Source organism: Corvus hawaiiensis, chromosome 2 (assembly GCF_020740725.1).
Source record: "Corvus hawaiiensis isolate bCorHaw1 chromosome 2, bCorHaw1.pri.cur, whole genome shotgun sequence".
NCBI lineage: Eukaryota > Metazoa > Chordata > Aves > Passeriformes > Corvidae > Corvus > Corvus hawaiiensis.
The window spans coordinates 6,324,173-6,343,987 of NC_063214.1; the positions used below are offsets into that span (position 1 = coordinate 6,324,173).

General features: G+C 42.0%; 1 long non-coding RNA gene across 1 annotated transcript; it reads right to left on the reverse strand.

Annotated features, from left to right (window-relative positions):
• On the reverse strand, positions 1-14,529 carry LOC125321690. Its single transcript, XR_007201647.1, has 5 exons — positions 14,329-14,529; positions 13,537-13,748; positions 3,885-4,052; positions 3,261-3,394; positions 1-524 (listed from the first exon to the last, which is right to left on the reverse strand). It is a non-coding gene; the product is annotated as an uncharacterized LOC125321690 (long non-coding RNA).
• Between the last annotated feature and the right edge of the window lie 5,286 nt (positions 14,530-19,815).

Sequence of the window (19,815 nt, forward strand, 5' to 3'; positions counted from 1 at the left end):
TCTTCCCATTGAAGTATGTTTTACAACAATATAGTGACCATTTTTATTTAGCAAAGGTACATGGAAAGCAGGACAGGCTTATAAGACTTGAAAATGAGACAGATAGAAGTCAGTACTGCTTTTTTCATTTTGTGCAAAAACTTTGGAGAACGCTTCTTTCTTTCATTTCGATATACCTCATAAGGTCATCATTCAAACACCCAAAAAAGAAAGCTGGATTTTATTGTTTTTTTATTGTAAAGACCGCTGGTTGTCTTTCAAAGTTATACTAGAACTGAAGTTCAGGCAGGCTCAGACCCTCAGCTTTCTTAATTATTAATATAAATAGTTTGGAAGTCTTTAAAGATGTGTGCCATAAGGAAAAAGAAGAATTAGAAACTTTCAATCTGAGCTGTACACAATTGTCCTAGTCCCAGATGGCACAGTCTTGTGCACGTGAATTATCCCAGTGACTTCACTGGGATTTACTTGTGTGGGCAAAGCTGCTCACAAAGAAAGAGCATTTGCACTTCTGGAGTTCTTCCCTGCAGAGAGAAATAGAAAAAGCTGTGGCTGTACAAAGTGTCAAAAGCAAAAATGTGTTATTTGCACTCTGATCAATGATAATAAATCATAACAAGAAAATCAATTTTTTCTTTGAATCAGGATTAAGAGCAGCTAGAATTACTTGCAAAAATGCCACGAGTAGGCAAGAAATACCAACAGCATAAGCAGATGAACAAATTAACATCAACTGCTGTAACATCCTTCCCATTTCCTGATGGGCAGCAAATAAAAGTTCAGGAACAACACAGCAACTAGTTTTTCTGCGTCAGGTCTCTCCATGTTTAAATTAAGTTCATAAATTAAATTAGACATGTTATTCTATACTAGTTGCTGTTAAAATCGAATACTGTTTACTGCTGGTATCAATATATTGTCCAATTCCATTTGCAGCTCCACCAGTGGTCATTAGTTTGCCTTTGGCAAACCCTGCAGGGATTTTACACAAAAGCTATTTAAAACATGTACCTTTCCCCGTAAAGCCCAGCCATGAAACCTGTGCTTTGAAAGTGTAACACAACAGAATTGCTTTTAAGGATAGTGTCCTGAAAATTTACAAGCTGCCAAGGTCAAATTACAAAGTTGCAATCAATGGATATGAGGCTCGACTAGACATTATTTGGTGGAGGGAGAGCACTCACACATCCAGCTCCTATCAATACGCAGTGCTCTGGTATTCACTGCAGCTTTCTCCAGTTGGTTCCCACTGTGATCTCCAGAAGACTCTGAAGAAATTTATTGTAGTAGTACAAGGAGATCATGTGAAAAACCCCTGGGCAAACGTCTGGTTGCTTTCTCCTTCCATATTTCAGCAATTTTCAGGATTATTGGGAAAGTTTAATTGTTTATTTATGCCCTGGTTTGAGACAAATTTGGAGGAACGTCCAAATGGGAACATCCTCTGATAGAAGGTGGGTTACAGCCACCCCTCCCCCACCAGGTTCAGGAAAAAACTGGTTTATATCCTAATTTATAATCAGGATTTTAAAAAATAAGAATAAACTGTTTTCTTGCTTAACTGTGTTTACTTTTTATTACTTTCCCTTTCCTTGTCCTCTTCCTTTTCCCCTTTTCCTCTTTCTATCCGTTCTCTTTATTTTTCCTTTATTTTTTCCCCTTTCCCTGTTGTCCTTTTCATCTTTTCCCTTTATTTTCTTTTTTTTTAATTTTGACTCTCTTCCTTTTTTTTTTTTCCAATTACTTTTACCATAGCAAAAGACAAATCAAAGTTTGGGGGAGAGGTTGTGGGATGTTTGTCTCTTGTGGCAATGATCATCAGTGAGGGAATGTTTCCTGCAAGGATTCACACTGTAATTGAAGGAGGTAGTTGAGCTATTGGCAAAGGCAATCCTTATCCTCAGCATTCATTATTTAGTGAAGTTTTAAGAGCCTTAAGCAAAAGGTTAGAGGTTAGAAAAAGTTTCTGAAGTTAGAAGAAGTGGGCAAGACATATAAAAACCAAGGGAGTCCATCCAGGCAAACCCACACCTAACCACACACTGTTTCTTAGTCCAGAAAAAAGACATAATTAGAAAAGCAGCATTTTAATTTAATTTAATTTTCCTGCTTTGTTGAGGTTCTTGTAACAACTTCACCAGCATTGTTTCTAGACTGCAAGTCACTGCTTATCTATTGATGTGATTTTTTCCTCTCATTATTTCCTTGGAGGAAAAAAGAAAAACAACCTTAAGTATTTATTCAAGTATTTATATATATATATATTTTTTTTTTTTTGAAAGGGCTGGGGTCGGTCCATTTCGTGTTTATTTTATTTTAAAATGTATGTGGTTTTTGTGTATTTATGTGAAAGAAGGAAAGGACAAAGAAAATTGTGGCTTGCATAAGAAGCACTAGATGGTGCTGTGAAGAAAAGTATCCAAGCTAGGTCTCAGCAGCCTAACCTGGGTGCTGAAATTTGGATAGCCACCTTTGTTAGCTTTACAAAGCAGGGATACATTGCTGGTTAGGATTGCACTTGATTACTTCCCTTAGGGTTGGACAGTGGTGGGAGCTGTCATCTGATCAGCACATGGAAGAGGTCGGGTTCTCCAGGCAAATGCCAGGAAATGGAGACGTCTTGTGTGACCTTTAGCCCAGTCACAGGTGGCAGCTGAGACCTTCTCAGATGAGAACCAACAGTAGGACAGGATTTTAAAATCTGTGGGGCATCACCATAGAGAGTGGAGCAAAGCTCCTACAGGTCTGTTGCAGCCCAAAAGATGCCGAGCACCGTTCTGAGCTAATTAAGGCATCAATGATTTCCTAGCCTGTTATAGAAGCTATGAAAGTGGTGCCCACAATTCCTGCCAGCAGAGAGCTTCACATCAGGATGGTAAGTACTCCCCTACCCATTATTTATCCTCCTGCCTGACAGACATGATCATCTGCTCAGATGCAGCCTCCGGGCTTTGTCTCCTTTTAAAATTTTCCCTTTGTTCCAGCTATCAGCAGAGGGAAAGGTCTGAAAATGCAAGTGCAGCTGCCTGGGCTGCAATGGCTCTGCAGGCAGTGGTGCTGAGTGCCTGCCCTCTCCATGGGAGCAGTGTGGCCAAGGGCTGCAGCTTGCAGTTTCAAGCCAAATGCCATGAAAATGGCCCAGCCCAGTGCTGACGGTGAGATGTCTGTACTCACCACTCCCAAATTTGCAACTATTTAATTCCTGAATAGACACCAATCAATTAATTTCCCCCAGGACAAATGGTGCAAGAGTTTATTACCTGAAAGACAAGGCTCAGCCCTTCTGCGACCGTGTTAGACATTTCCAGTGACACTGCTCTCTTCCTCTTCACCATCCCTTCATTCAGAACAATCCCCTTCTACTCTTCCTCTCCCTGACTGCCAGAGTCTCAATCTATGAAAAATGGATTCATACAATTTTATTTTATATTGATGTTATCCCTAAACTTCAAGAGGCATAATTTATTTTGCCATCTTTATGGCGTTCCCACTTATTCTTAAAACACTTCAAAACACAGCAGATATACAGAAGGGAGCTTGAATGTCTGGTGAGTGGGGTTTTTAAGTTAAAATTATAGTATTTTAATACTTCACATGCAATGATCTCTTTGTAAAGTTTTCATAATGTCAGAGAAGTTCATAGAGTAAATTAGTTTGACTTCACTCAGAGTGCTAACATTTATAAATCTACAGTGCTGCCTTTCTGAATATATTTATTGCTGCAGAGAGGAAGGGGGATCAAAGGGCTCTAACACTTATTTCTGCCATCATTTCTCATCTCCGGCACAGTTTGAATTTTGTATACATAGCAGTTTCTTGCTCCAGAGATGTCAGAAATTACCTGGAGACTGCTTACAGGACATTAGAATAGAATATGGACAAACCTGTGAAAGAGTAGATGCTGCGTGCATTAAATATTAATGGCCCACATAAGTCACGAATCCAGATTTGCTTGCAGATTTGTTGTGTGCTGTATTTTGCAGTGTGAGCAGAGGAATAAAGCTAGAGTCTGTCTTCTCTGAGTGCATTTCTCTTCCACATGTTATTTTAGCCTTGACAATAATAAAAGGAGAGAAATAAACAATGCAATTTTAGTGATTAAAAGCATAAAAACACATGAGGAAAATGTCTGATTGTAAAAGATCACCAAAGTAACGACAGTAATTTCTGGTTCTGCAAGGACTGAGGCCTTGAGATGATAAATTCCCAGAACCTGGGAGGATTATTGAGTTCTTAGCTTATTGCCTATTAAACACCAAGCCACCCAACAAGGTGCCATTTTTCCCCTCAGCAATAAGAGAATTTATTTTTTAGATTTTCAGCATCATGGCTCACTCTAGGATAATGCTGTTTGAAAAGCTCCACCAGGCTGAGTCATACAACCTCAGGAGAACTTCATGGTTTTGATAAAAAATATTGATGTGATCCCTAGAAGGTTAACCCCCCCCTCCCATCCAAGGTGAAAGAAGAGAACCCAAAATTTCTCAACCATTGTTTCTTAGCATGGAGTTCATAATTTTTTTAGTGTTTTGGGACGGTAGTACCTTGAAGACTACACCTGAGACATCTTATTGTCTCAGTAATTTCCTGTGTGATTGAGCAAACCACACCAAAGCAATTTGAAGAATCACAAATGCCTTCTTTCTGGGTGAGAGGGGATGGAGGGAAGATGTGCCACACCCATGGTGTCTGGTTTTGGGCAATATTAAGTATATCTGTAGTTAAACAGCAAATAAACAACTGCTGTGATATATTCGGAGAATCTGGAATTATTTGGGATCATTGCAGCCATGGGGCTTGACCTTTTCTGTAGCACAGAGCAAAAATCTCCTCACATGTTTCTTCTGGAGTCCCAAATATCTGAGGCATAGCATTCCTTCTGAAAGATAGTTGGCCCTGGCTTAAGTGCTTTCCATGTTTGCGGTTAAAAGGAGAATTTTTAGTGCAATTATTACTAAATGCTATTAATAATATTAGAAATCTAATGGTGGGAGTGAGACCACGACTTTTCCTTTGACTTACAGCAAGCTTGCTTGCCAAAGTCACTCCAGATTGTTTTGTCTTACTTGTTTTTTGCAGAATTCCAGTGCTGGAGGCTCCATAGCCTCCATAGGAATGTGGCCCTTAGGACACAGTTGGGCCCTGGCAATAAACAAACCTTCCATTTATTTTTTTAAATGTCAGAAGACAGTTTCACCTGGGAAACAAACTGGGGGAAGCTTTAGATTTCAAGTTTTTCTACAGGTGTTCTCCATCCCTACCTTTTACTGCCTTGACAGAAACTGCTAGTCCCCTCCAGATTGTCTGGTTGGCTGTAATTTGAGGTGGATTTTTTTAGGAAGTGCATTCAGTGGCTGAGGACTCTTGTGGGAATCAGAACTCCTCGATCATCTACCATGCAGATTTTGCTGTTTCTTCAAAGCCGGAGAAAGGGAGTTCTGAAGTGATTTTACAGATCTATCTTCTTTTGTAAGAGTTATGGAATAGAAATGAGGTAATCACCCACATATCAGCTAGAGTTTTGCTACTACCAATAGCTGTTAAATAAATGTTATTTGCCTTCTTCTGATCTTCTACATCTCTGAACTGCCAGTTTCAACCCAGCAGTCAAAAGAGGCCATTGAGAAAGAAAAAGAACAAAGAGTGCATACTTATTGTGAAAATCATGTTTCAGAAAGTCACTGTGCCTATATCTGGGAATTTAATTTTCAAGCACAGCTCCCTGAACAGCTCCCTGCACAATCTGGCATTATCAGGGAGCAAAAGAGACATTAGGGGTCGTCTCACACAACTGCTACATTTCTTTAGTCATGGAAGTACCCACAAAACAGTGGCATTTACAAGCATCCTTCCACCTTCTGTAGGGCTGTCCTTGCCAGCAGAGGAGGCAGAAGTGAACTTGTTAATCCACATAAAATCGGGAAGGAATGACTTTGTAATAGAAATTTGCAATGTGAGGAAATCAGCGGATACACTTTTAAAACTGCAGCATAGTGCAGTTTCCTGCACTTCCTCTTTTTAATTAGCCTTTTTATTTTCTGAGGTAAATTTTAATGAGTAATTTAGTAGAGCATTGTGGTATTTTATTCATTACTGAGTTATGATCCTATCAACAGTATTACATTTGTTATTATTGTTATTACTATTATTATTATTATTATCTTCATGACCACACAATGCAGCTTCTGGAAAATAAGTGAAGGCTGGCACTGCACCACCAACAAAATAAATACAGAGAAGTGTGGCTAACACTGAAACATATTCACTTATTTTCCATGCAACACTTTAATATCATTTGCTTTACTACTTTATGTGGTAATTTTATTTCCATCCACTGATAATTTAGAATTGCTTTCTACTTGAATTCTGAAACTCATCCTGAATTATGCAACTTGTGTCTGAGATCACCCCTATTCTCATTTTACAGTTGTACTGACTCTTCTTAAAATACCAACATATTTCCAAGGAAGGAGTATGAAATATTTACTTTCAACCTCACTTGGCACCTTTTGGAAAGGAAAGAAAGAAAAAAAAAAAGGATAATATAAAAGAATGTTACCAGGAATATTGCTGTGGCTAGACAGCAATACAAAGGACAGACTGAATTCACTAAAATGTGAAACTTAATATCAGAATTGTAATTTAGTTTTGAAAAAGTGTTTTTCAGTCTCCTGGTATCAGGAAATAGTTACCAGGCAACACCGTAGATATTGGTAATACAGGCAGATCTATTCAAATAAAAATTATTCAAAACATTGTCATTATCAGTGGAGCTATGTTATTGCTAGATTCATAACCCTTGGTATCCAGACACTTTCATATTCTACTTCTTGAGCAAAAATCTGCTTTTCCTGAGGAAGGTGCCCTTAAAGTTACCTCTGTTAGAGGAAGCTTGTGGGGATGTGCCACCATCTGCTGTAGTTCCACCTGTATTTTGCTGGGTTGAATGCAGCAAAGGCTGCCAAGCACAGAAGGGCAAGTAGATGGTGAGTACATGCACAGTGTGCGTGAGCAGCAGCAAAGGAATAAGAACACTTTTGCAGCTTTTGACACGGGATTTCAGCAAGAACCTTTGTATTGAATTTGAAATGTTCAATTATTCCTCAGGAAAACAGCAAATAAATGGTTTAGATCCAGAAGGATCTCCCTTTTGCTTAGAATCAGCCTACATTTTTGAAGAAGTAGACAGCCCAGATGCTGAATTGTGTCTTGCAAGCTGGCTGCATGGTACAGAGCCAGGGATTGCCAGTCCCTTGCCACGTGGCTTTGGGCAGATGCACCATGGATATTGCTGCAGATTGGGTCAAACTGGTAGGAAAAATCATGGTCCTTGGCTGCAAGAAGTTCTAGAGCACCTTAAAGCAGGCAGCTGAGTTAATGGTCATCTCCAAAGCCCAGGAAGGAGCCTTATCCCTGTTCAATGCAAAGCTATGTGCAACTGGAACCCCACTGGCCAGAACAATGGACTTGCATTTCAATTCTATGCAGCACTGGAGAGTTTAGGGGACACATAGACACTGCAGGCAGTCAGTGATCGTTGTTGCAGCACTGCCCAGCTGTATAAAGGGAGTCTGGCCCAAGGAAAGGCCCTTTCAGAAAGGAGATTTGAGTGTATGTTTATCAATTCCCCACAGAGCGGTAAAAAAGGACACTTCTCCTTTTCTTGAGAAGGTGCACCATTATATCCAAGTTATCTGATGCCCTCATCAACTTCATCTCCTGGATGAAACAGATCATAAGACCCTGACTCTTTTGCTTGACCACTTGGCCCAAGCATGGAAATGGTCCTGAGACCTGTGATAAATGGAAGAAAAAGTGTCAAGAATTCAGGGGAGGGCTATAAAGAAATGGCAGCTGTTTGGAAGGTCTGATTTACAGTAATAATACCCAATCACCTCAACCTGTGTGTTAAACAAGCTGCTCTAAGGACACCTGGAGCACTCTCTGCACCTCAAGGGAAGATCTCCCCTTCTGGGCTTTTTTTCTGTATCAAATGGCACAAGGAGAACATTTACTTGCGGAGTTTGGGGCATCCCATTTCCAGCTGGTATCTGACTGTAAAACAAATGATATCTGGCACAAGTTAGAAAGACTTGAGCTTGGGCTAAATCATCAAGTTGGAACTGCCATCTTCTGCAAACAGTTTTGGGGCTGACACTCATGAAAGGCTGGGGGACACAGGAGGGGTGTCTGCTTTTGCTGTTACCAGTCTCCTGATCCAACAAACCAGGACTGCTGGACTCGCCTCAGTAGAGCAGAAAGGAAGAAACAGCAAGAGCCAGCAGGGCAGGGATATCTGCTTTCTATCTCCTGTCTCCTGTGAGGACAAAGCAAGCTGGGGAAGCCAGCAACCACTTAGTTCCACTTTTAAATTTAGGCTGGAGGAGATGCATCCATTTTAACATGTACATCTTCTCAAATGATAGTGACATCTTTCTTTCTTGGTGTAAATGCTTGTAAGGACCACAGTTTGGATCCTCAAGGGTTGCCTGCTGTGGGCAATTAAAAGGTTCTGATAAAGACAGTCTTTTATCACAGAGATCTCTCTTCATAGGCAGTGGTAAGAGTAACCCTCTCACAGGATGATAAACATTCTAAGCTGAAGATTACAATTTTTAAATGCAAACCCTGTGACAGAAAGCCACAGTGCTCGTCCTATCTTGTAAAGATGCTACATGCTGTATGTTTCTGAACTTCTGTCTATGCCTATCTTCTTATAACGTAGAGAGAGAATGATTTGTTACAGTGTTTGTACCCAATTTAATTTAAGATGAGAAATCAGCGAGTAGGAAGAGAGGGTGGAAGGAGGGGGGCAGGACCTGCTCCATTTACAGCTCTTAAAAATAGCATGTGAAGCCAGAAACATATAAAATTGAACTAGCCATATCCACACGCAATGCATTTCCAAACAGAGAGTATCTACAGTGCTTCCCAATTATGTTCAGTTCACTGCAGCAGGTGACCCCAATTTCTTTGAAAAATCTTTATAGCAGTCCTTTTTCAGAGAACCTGAATGGGGTGCTCAGAATAAAAGTCAAGGCCACAAGAGTTTCACTTACTTGGGCTTCCTTTGGATTAAAGTGTGTGGATTACATGACCAGGGAGAAAGCTGGAGGACAAAGATGTGTCACCTGCGCATGGGCATTTAAAGCCAGTGGCAAGATGAGTTGAAGATCATCAAAATGAAAAGCTGAGACATCTGTTTTGTTCACCACCTGGAGGGCTCATGCCCTGCCTCTGTTTCTTTCTCTTACTGCTCCCATGTGCCCTGTGGCTGTTGTGGGTTGGTCCTGCCCTTGGCAGCCAGGTGGGGTTGATGCTGCTGGGGCCCCCCCATGCTGGTGATGTTGCCCTGGTTGGATCTGTAAGGGTTGGATCCCAGGTGGATCTGTAATGGCAAGGCGGGCCCTTGAAGGGATGTCTGGGATGTCTGTACTTTGGCCAAGCTCTTTTCTTGCCCTACATACTTGTTAAGGGAATGGACTCACTTTGGTTTTGTGGCTGTTAATAAAGCAATGCAACGGAGAACAGGTCTGGTTTTATGTAATATTTATGTTAATAATTATTTTAGGGGCGTTGGCATGTGAATGACCACAAAGGGCACAAATCAAATTTGCTGGAGACACCATGAGGAAGCACCAGTGTAAAGAGCATCAGGCTGTCACAGGAGGAAGAACTGGAGGACCTCAGGGGAAAAAGTAATAGAAGTGGAATTAAATTTTATAGTGCAGAGTGTAAATGGGCTTGGCCTTGGGGACTATTATCACTTTTTTGCTCTATAGTGGGAGCTCATTAGCTAGGGATGACTGATGCTAGAAGGATCTGGGGGTATTGGCCATGGGACAACTGAGAGCCACCAGTGCTGTGAAAAGGCAATGGCAATCCAAGAACACCTCTGACAGGTTACCTTCAGTAAGGATGAGGGAGAGTTCATGCCATTTTACAGGCTACTACTTAGACCTCATCTGCAATACTGTCTCCAGTTTTAATCAGTCATAGCTAAGAAAGATGAATTCAAGTATGAGCAGTTTGCAGTGAAAGGCTCAGATGTGTCTGAAAATGGAGGGAAAAAAATGTGCTCGAAAATCATCATGCTCAAGGAAAATCCCAGACTATGATGTCCCCTAGTTTGTTACTTCAGGGTTTTTTTTTTTGTATTGCTTTAGCACTGGACATTTAAACACTAGATAAACAAAATACAGTTTGCTTTACAATGAAGAACAACTCCTCTATGCATTTGCAATAACAAAAGTGTGTATCTTTGTGCTAAAATGGCCAATTTAAATTGGATTCCAAAGCTATAGCTTAGTCATCAACTTGCAGTTTGTAGTAACACAGGCCTGAATATCTAAAACAATTTCCAGTGGTGCATAAATGACTTCGTGGCATTTGGAAATGTGTACAGGAATGGCTCCCAAGCCAGCCGAAGTTAATGAAAATAAAATTAAAAAAATAATAATAAAAAGTGGAGAATTTTTGTATTTTCATTGTAGTCTTAATTCATTGTTATACCTACTAGAACATATAATATTCTTTTGCAACCATGATTGTATTTCATCATCTGCGTTAGCCACCACACACTTTCTGGCTACTTTATCCTCTTTTCACTGCTTTCCATACAGATTCAGTCTGCATGGCATGGCAGGCTTCAGGAAGCTGGAACAGTACCTCTTGGCCATAAACTGAAAACAAGCAGGAGCCAGAACACCACAGCTGCCTCCTCTCTCACCCTCTGCCCTGGGTCTCTCTGGAGGTCTGGGGCCAAGTGGTGGTGTTGGGGGGTGTCTCGGCAGTGCCCAAGTCACTCCCCAGCTGTGCTGTGTTTAGTGCAGGACCTGGGCATTTCATGGTTGTGCCTTTTTTCACCCTCAGCTCGTGCAGAGCCAGTCTGAGATGTTATCAGTGGGTGATACACAGATTTTCGGCTCTGTTATATCCAGGGGGCTGGAGGGAGTTGAACTATTCCTGCTGCCTACCTACTATATCCTAGAATTTCCATCCATTTTCCATAGATTGGTTGAGGAGGGGAAGTCTCTGAGGATGCTGTCACTGTTTTTCTTTCGGTGGGAAGTGTGAATTTTACTTTTGGCACACAAATCCTAATTCTGAAAACTAATGCACTCCCTTACTTTTGGGACTGGGCCATCTGTTTACAATAAGAAAGGTAATGGATGTTAAACCCATCTGTGGTCTCTTCTCAGAAGCTGCTTGGTTTCCCCAGATCTCCATTCCCTCCCTCTCTCCTCACCAGCCTTGGAGGTGAGTGATGCTTCCCGTGGGACACATCACAGTTACCTGCTCCTTTCACTTACTGACAAAACACCGTTGTTTAAAAGTGATTTTGATGTAAAGCTTAAATGAATGAAAGGTTTGGAGCACTGTTTTGTTAAATAAACAATGGGTGAGCAAAGATTTTCTCATGAGGCAGGGAGCAGGCTGCAGCCCATGAGCAGCCCTGTGTCCAGCTTTCCTCTACCCTTTTCCTAAGGGACCCTCACAGCCTCTCCCTTCTCACACAACTTGGTGAACACCTGCTTCTTGACTAAAATTTGGGTATTCCACTTGTGTGACAGGAAAGACCATCGTTACTTTTAAGAAGCATCAATATACTTCAAAGCACGTAGCAGAGAGTTCCTTCCCTGTGTTATCACCTGTCCAGATGCCTTACTCAAAATTACTAGACACATTTGGGGTATTGGCATATCTGCATTTAGACCAGCTAGTATCTGATGCCCTGTCCTGTAAGAGAGGGATGGAATGGTCACACAGCTTTCCTGTATCTTCTTACAGGGTGCAAACCCTGTTTCAGAAAAAATGTTGGGCTCCTGTGGCCAAACTCGTCAACTGCTGTTTGTTTAAGACAGAAAAAAAAGTTTCAAGGCCTTATCTAGGGGATACATGGAAAGGTTTGCACTGAGCATCACTGTGCATAGTCTAGAAAACACCTGCTACAACATTTTGTAAAATATATTTTGAGACTGAAAGGCCAAACAGTATAGAGATGCTAATCAGCTTAACCCGTCAATATCTGTTTTCTGAGCGTGGACCAGAGAACGGTATCTTGGATACAGCACAAACTGACAGACAATATTACTGTCAAGCAGAGAAACTATCAGGTCATACTTTAATTCTTCTCAGCTGTCCAGGGAGTTTATTTAATCTCCAGTGCAAAGGGAGGATTCACAGATCTATCTAGCCTAGGCAGAATAGATGTTGTAAAGGCATATTTAATGGCATGTTGTTAAGATTTTATCATGGCCCCTTGTGGGCTTGGAAATATGGAAGCTGCAACCATTCTTCTGCCATAGCAAAGAAGATACCCTTTTTAGAATAGTTTGTGATCTACAATACATAATCTTTACTGCAGATAGCATCCTGAAGATTACTAGTTTTATCTATTTCTTGGTCAATTTGAATTCTCTTTTTATAGTCTGTGAAAATACCTGTATGCACCTTTGTACATGTCATCCAAGAGTGTTTATAAAGTGCAGACATGCTCTCTTTTTTTCCCTCATTTCTTCAGGAGCATCAGTGATGTTTCTGTACTACAAGATGAGTTTAAAGTAGCTCTAGTCTGAAGTAGACCCATATAACCAGACTGAGATAATCTCACAGATGGAGCCCTCAGGAAAATATGCAGATGCTCAAGTCTCAGACTGCACGGAAGGCCAGAGCCTGGCACTGGTATTGGACTGCAGGAGAGATGAAAGCTGTGTAAGATGTGACCAGATGAGTGATCTACCCAGCCTGGTGGCAGGGCTAAGAGATGGGAGAGAAAGGTTAAGCCAAGGAGATGGACCAGTAGAACCATGCTCTGGCCTCTCCCACATGGGAGCAGAGACCAGAAAGAGGCAGCAACGCCCATGAGCCTCAGGCATAGACCAGGATATCACAGAACAGCAACAGAAAAACATTTCCTTCCAAGTAGTTTGAAATCTGCAAATTCAAACTCTCACACAAGAAGGGGCAGAAATTTGAAGTGTGGCCTTTTGAATGTTACTCTGACCTGGGCTTTTCATTCCACCCCCATGCAAACTACATCAGGTGTAGCAAACCCCACAGTTTTAACAGTGATGTGTTAGCATTTTTTACTTAAAAAATTCCAAAGGACACACATTGCTGGGTATTTGTTTGTTGAGCTTGTCTAGGTTTGCATGTAAGCTTAAGCCTTTAATAAAGCATTAAAGGTAGGACGGGAAAGCTGCTGCCACTGCTCCTCAAGTCACATTTATCACAGCACTTTTTAAATCAGCAGCACAGTTACCACTGTTACTGATACTTAACCTTGGAGGTGGCTAGCCAAAATTTCAACTCCTAAATCTAGACAAATCAAAGAAACAAGTCAGTCCATCTCATTCTCAGTTGCTCAAAGTTTCTTCTTGGCTAAAATGAAATTAAAAATCCAGCCCATATTTGCTATGATTTTACCTATGTCAAGACATCCTGTTAAGCATAAATTGTTTTACTTGCATCTCTGAAAATTCACAAATCTCAGGAATTAGAATGCTAACAAAAAATAAATTAAAAATTCAGTACCTACAGACAGCACCTTTGTGGAGAAGCCAAGCCCAAGAAAAGCCATGTGTATCTGAGGAGTACTCCCAGACCACAAGCACGAGCAGCATTAAAGCTGGGTGGGACAGCATTGTCTCTGCTTCTGCATTTGTTAAGGTATCTGATGTGCAGAGGAAAAATAAGGCCACTGCTGACAGTGCTGTTGTGCTGGCTTCTTTCTCAAAGCGTTGTGCCTGGGCAAGAAGAAAGCACAGAAAACATTGTTGACAGTTCCATTGCATAATGCTGAAAATGCTGTTCCTAGGTTTTCTGTAATCACTTTTGCCTTTAAACATGTGATTTAGTTATAAATTATCACCCTGACCACAAGCACTTCCTCCATAAACTCACTGAAAAGCAAATTAACCTTTTCTCTCTAGAATGAACTCTCTTATTAATATGAGAATCAATTCAGTCCTTTTTGCTTTGCTAGCCCCAGCCTGTTTGCACTTTCCAGGCTGAGTAGTGACTGCCCTGTTAGTCGCTTAAGCAGAATTAATTTTAAGAGCCAATTAAAAAACTCCAGCCCAATAATACAGGAGGTGATGTTCTGGAAAGCTTTTCATTACCGCATCTGTGGTTTCTTATTGAAAAACAGAATGTCTAATTATTGCCCTGATCCTTCCATCCTGACCTTGGGCCAGCTCCACAGGTGGTGAACACTACTGCAGTTTAACACACCAGCACAACTTAGTAGCGTATTATTATTTAGCACCTGTTCTGAAGTGGTATGCATAAAATCTTACTCATAGAAGCATGTGGGCTTTTTATTACCTGAGGAAGAATTCATTCAAAGAACAGAAGTCCACCAAGACCAAAGGAACAAAGTCTGCATGCAGTGATGACAGAGCTGCAACAGAATCCAGGTGCTGGATGAGTATGGACACACGGGGCAACGGGAAAGGTTACACAGGGTTCTCACTTTCCTACAGTCACTGCAGATGCTAAGGAATATGTTCTCCTCTGCTTGTCAGGCTATCATCTCTCTCACCAAAACCCAAACAGGGTTAGTAGAAAGACATTTCCTCTTTCTATGCTCTCTCTTTTTTTCCTAGACTCAGTGACGTAGCTTTGATTTTCCTCTCCCGACCACCATCGATGTATCTCTCTTTTGCAGGGAAGAATGTGGAGCAAGATGCATCCATATTCAGTCTCACTAAAGAACGGGGTCTGAAAAGTTAATGCATTCAGACTTCTGATAGCAGCAAAATAATTAAATCTGCAGTAAAACACTGACTCATGTGGTACCTTAGCAAAATGTCAAATTTCATGGTGGCACAGCATCACTTCTGTCCCCAGGCTCTCAGGAGCGTTGTTTGAAACTCTTTGATGACTCAAAGGAGATTAAAAGCATATGTTTTTAGGACACTTTCAGAAACATAAAAAAGACAAAAAGAAAAAAGCTGAGATTCTGTGGCAAAGGCTGAAGGTTCCTGCAGAGGGAAATGCTGAGGAGAGCTCTTTCACACAACTCCTGCCTACATGCAAGCTTAGGGACGTGATCCAAACCCACATCCAAACCCCCTGGTGTTGCAATGGGGATACTGCAACACGTGTATCAGACAACAAGGCCCGTGGAAAAGAAATATCTATGGACGGATTCTTGGTAGCTGTTTCAGAGATGTTTCTTTCTCCAGCCGCACGGCCGGAGCTCTGCTGAGGAACTGTTACAGTCACGGGACCAGAGGATCCTTCCCGCGCAGAGGAACACAAGCCAACCAACGGGGAACGAGGCTGACCAGGGGCAGGGAAACCCCGTGTCTTCCCCCAGGGCTCCTGTCCCAGGACCACATGGCAGGGGGGAAGGGACCCCAACATTTCACCCGTTTATTTTTAACAAAAAGAGATTTAAAACTTAACATTGAAAACAACTGGATAAACATAACAAGGACAGTTTCAAAACAAAACAAGCCACCCTCCTGAGTCTTTAAATGTCCAAACAGATGCTCTGGAACATCTTAAGGCTGACAGAAGGGAGACAGGACACTGAGCGTGCTTTGTGGGGAAACTGAGGCAGGAGAGGGTTTCTTCCATTTGTACCTATTGGAATTCTAAACAACAATAGTTAATTTCTTCCCTCCTCCTCTTCATCCCCCACTCAGCATTGGAAAGGGATTTTTGGGGAAAGAATTGGCAAAGGAGTGGTTTTGTGAGGGAAACCATGGGTGAAAAAATGGATTGGGAATACACTGGGGGTAATAGGATATAGGGTAAAAGGAAAAGGGGATTAGGAATGGGAGACTGTAGGGACTGTTCATAATGCGGATATTGTCTAACATGACTATGATTTTTAGCATATTTACTGCCTTTTACAGAAACACCATCAGGCCCAGTGACCTCTGCTGCTTGTAACCCTTTTCTACCTTGCACAATTTTGAACTCTACTACTTCTCCATCTCCTAAACTTGGGATGTATTTTTCAGGGTTATTCTTTTTAATAGCAGTTCTATGAACGAATATGTCTTCTTGGTTGTCACATCTTGTTGTAAAACCATGATTTTGCTTAACATTATACCGTTTTACTATTCCTAAAACCTTAGCTACAGTGATTTTTTCCTTTTTCTGAGTGGCTGCTGTTTTCTGTCTCGCTGTGTTTTTGGTTTCTCTTTCGCTTTTGCTCTCTCCCATGTTGGAATTGCCAGGGCTGCTGGGGCCATCGGGGCTGCTCGTGCCTGCGCGCTCTTCCTGGGGTCGCATTTGGGGCCGCACGGGCCACTCCGCTCAGCTCCCTGTGCACGGCCACCACCTCTGCTCTCAGTTGCGCTGCTGCTGCCTGGGGCCGTGCCCACGTCTCGGCTGGGCCCCCGAGCGACAACACCCCTGATCCAGTGCGCGTTTCGGCTGGGCGTGGCTCTGCTCCACCACCACCGCTGCCCGCATGCCGCTCCTCTCACAGGGCTCGCTCCACCATGCGCTGCATGGGGCTGGGTGGGCACCGCCGGATCGCGCCTGCTCCCGCCACGCCTTGCCCTGCTGCTGACACGGCAGCTCGCGTGGCTCTGCCCGTGCACGGGAACTGCCTCGCTGCTGTCAGAGTGCTCGGCACACGTGGCCTGGGTCGCACGGTCCCTGAAGCAGTTTTAACTTTGCAAGGACACAGCTGACATTGCTCAACAGTCTCGGTAATTAAATAATATTCACGAAAATATTCTTCCATCGGCATATATTTTGACTCAGAAATTAACTATGTCCAAACAGTCTTCCAAAAGTCTTTGGTTAGAATCAAATCCCAAGAAACGTAGGAAAAGTTCTTAAACAACCATGCCAGGAAGTGTTTCAGCTCCTTTTGATCTTGAATTAAGCTAAAATTTACAAATCGTTGTTCAAGAATCTTTTCAAGTTTAAGATAAATGTCCATATGCAGCTTGGAGAGCCAAGAGTCTTTCCATGGTTCCTCCATAGTTTAGAAATGGGACAGCAAAACAAAAATGAGAGAAATTCGGAGTTTACTCACAAATCAGTCGCTGTCCTTAGGGATCAGGGATTGTTCTGCTCGCATTATCTACCATTTATTACCGTGGCGATGTTGCAACACATGTATCAGACAACGAGTCCCGTGGAAAAGAAATATATATGGACTGATTCTTGATAGACGTTTCAGAGAGATGGTTATTTCTCCAGCCGCATGGCCGGGATCTGCCGAGGAACTGAGGCAATCATGGGACCCGAGGGTTCTTGCCCACGCAGGGGAACACAAAATAACCAATGGGGAACGAGGCTGACCAGGGGCAGGGAAACCCCGTGTCTCCCCCCCAGGGCCCCTCTCCCAGGACCACATGGCAGGGGGAAAGGGACCCCGACATCCTGGAGCACCACCACTGATTAGCATCCTAATTTTGGACCTGCACGAACACCACTGGCAACTTTCTCATGTCTCTGTAAGTATATAAAGGATTGCTGCATTTCTCAAAAGCTCAAAGCAAAGCTTGTATCAGCTGGGACCTAGAAACAAAACCTCCCTCCCAATGAGGACTGATCCGTGGGTTTTTGGAGGGCTTGTCAAGGATGCAGAGGCAACAGGCTGTTTTCTTTTAAAAGATGGTCAAAGGAGGGGGTGGGCCCCCTTTTCACACAGCAGCCTTGTCGTGTGGGCAGTCACCCAACAGACAAGAAATTGGGAGTTGCTCCCAGGACTGTTGCAGTGTTTTATATACTTTGGAATAAGCCAACAGTGGATAAATATCCTTGGAAATGAGGGACCTTCTCTTTCTTTTCTGGCCCACTGCACCTTGGGTTAATTTAAGAGAAATGCAGCATATTCACTTTCTGTCTGTGACCCAGCAAATATTTAACTATTTCTCACCAAGGGAAATGTGAGATCTCTTCCATGTCCCTGGGAATAATTGCCACATTGCAAACCGTGCACAATCTTGAAGACTGAAAAAAAAAAACAGGGACTTGTGAGAGCTCTCCCAGTTTCTGGGGGATAATTAAAGACCCCAGTGTACACGTGGGCTCACGCTGGCTGCCGTCACAAGTTTTTGCTGCCAAGGACATGAAACACTTGTAAGGAGAGTCAAGGATGCATGTAGGTCTGGATCAATTTACTTGGTGGTTGGGAAAAGGAGAGGGAACCTGGGTACAGAATGGAAAGTTAACAAAGACACAGGGGAGGAGAAAAGTAAGGATGAGCTTTCCTGCCATTGCACACTTGCATGCTGCAGAATTTTGGGCACAAATCCTACTAAAAATGTCCTTTTTATTATAGCTGTCTCCTGAAAAAAAAATTCAGCCCATCAATTCACTGCTCTGAAATTAATCTTTACCCTTTTGCCAACGTGTACATTTATGAAGGGAACACATAATACTTTCCAGAAGTATAATGTTAGTATCTGTAAATATATTGCTGACCTCTTTATCTTCTTGTTCTACCACTTGTGATGTGCCCCGGGCCAGTGTTGCTCTAACAGCTGTATTGAGTAGTACAAGCTGAGCTGGAGCTTTGAGGTATTTTTGTGTCTGTTCACTTGTTAAAAGTGTGCTCTGCTTTTTCTAATGGTGTTAAACTGAACTCCCTGGATTAAGCAGTTCATATAGGTCAAAATTAGTCCTCAAGGGATAGGCCACACTTGGCCTGCTACTTCCCTCACCTGTAGTGCTAAACTGTGGTATCTCCTCATTTAATTTTGGGTGTTGCTGGGTTCTTCCCAGTAATTTCAAACACTGGTGGCTTTACTAAAGTCATCTGTCTATAAACCTCCTTTTTAATAAGCTGCTGTTTCACTTCCAACTTTTTTTTAATGCTGATTCAGACCTACTTTATTAAGGAATGCTTACGTATTGCCTTTGCCCTCATAAATAGAAATACCTCCTCAAAGCTTTCAAAGTACTTAGCTACCCTGCATAGTGTGGTGAGGAGGGTAAAATAGAATATATTATAGAATGTCATAGCCATTTCAAACTGGTTGAGCAATTAGTGAACTAATAATAATGTTGCAGCACTGTTTCTTCAGAAACTTTTAAATTTGACATCAATAGGCATCATACATATCTCAGTGTGAAATAGGAACTTTGTAGCTTTGGTTGGTCCTGACGATAGCAACACTTAGAAAACAAAATAAAGGCATCTATGACACTGTTGATGGAATGATCAAAGCTGCAGATGAAAATGCACAGGAGAAGAAATGTTCCGTTAGCTAATTTGATTTGTACTTTTATAATGTTTCCTGTGGGAGAATGTGGAATTCTAGACCTGGTTGCACAAATACAGAACGACTGCTAGCTCCACTCTAGTCATGCTGGTCTCCCCAGGCTGCCTCTGTAGTCAGAGAAGAGGCAGAAGCCTCGTGTTGCCCCTCAGACCTGCCCTCTCTCATTAGGCAAGGTTAGTTTTTGTGAATTAACCCTTCTGCCTCCTGTCATATTTGTTCATTGGATCGGTTAAGTTATTACAGCTCATCCCTCACTGTTTCAATTCCTGATAGCTGAAATTGCAAAGTCTTGTTTCATACTAACACAATCTCTTGCACTGAACTTCCTTGTTGTTTTTTGAAATAAAGAGAAAGGGGACTTTGTCCAAGTTTAAAGGCAGTTTAGCTTTATAGCCCTCAGTACAGGATCCATCATTAAAATTAAGCATGTACTTAATTGGTTTCCTGAATACAGACAGATTTAAGCACATGCTTAAATGCCTTGCTCACTTGAGGCCCTAATGGACCATGCAAATTTAAAAGTTCACTTCTCATTGAGATAAATGGAGAGGATAATCATAAATTTATCAGAACAGAAGCTGCTACTCACTGTATATGTTGGCAGCATCTT